The sequence below is a fragment of the Echinops telfairi genome, unplaced genomic scaffold (genome assembly GCF_000313985.2).
Source record: "Echinops telfairi isolate 266 unplaced genomic scaffold, ASM31398v2 ScPeMD7_7469;HRSCAF=8507_1, whole genome shotgun sequence".
Taxonomy (NCBI): domain Eukaryota; kingdom Metazoa; phylum Chordata; class Mammalia; order Afrosoricida; family Tenrecidae; genus Echinops; species Echinops telfairi.
The window spans coordinates 121,484,978-121,485,499 of record NW_022111373.1 but is presented as its reverse complement, the minus strand read 5'-3'; positions in this window follow the sequence as shown (position 1 = coordinate 121,485,499).

Genomic DNA, 522 nt, shown 5'->3' with positions numbered 1-522 from the left:
GGCCAGGCTGGCACAATTAACTAACTCAATAGGAAAAGACATTTTTTAGATGATTGAAAAGTGTTAAACTGAGCATAATAAAGGGGGAGAATCATGCAAGGGAAAGCAAGCAAACAACAGCAAGAAAAAACATGTAGTAAACAAAAAAGAAAAAAGGCAAGTGAAAATAAGAGAAGGGAAAACTCAATAAGCATCACTAAAGAAGGATTTACAAGAAGAAGAGCACAGTTCTGTAAAATGTGATGGAGCTCACATCTGGCCTCCTCCAGATACATAAGGAAGAAAGGAATCCAACCCCTCACTGCCCCAAATCCTACTGCCACAAGGCAGAGGTTAAACATGCCTTCAGGTTTCATCCCTCCTTACCCTGTTCTCACACCAGCTGCTTCCCCAATGATACTGTGCTTTTGTTCTGGGTTTCATAATTCATTGCAATGGCCATACCGAACTTACAGATACTACTCACAATTACGGAGGTTTATTAGGGAAGTTAGCAGGCTTTAACAAGCTAAGATCAGTAAA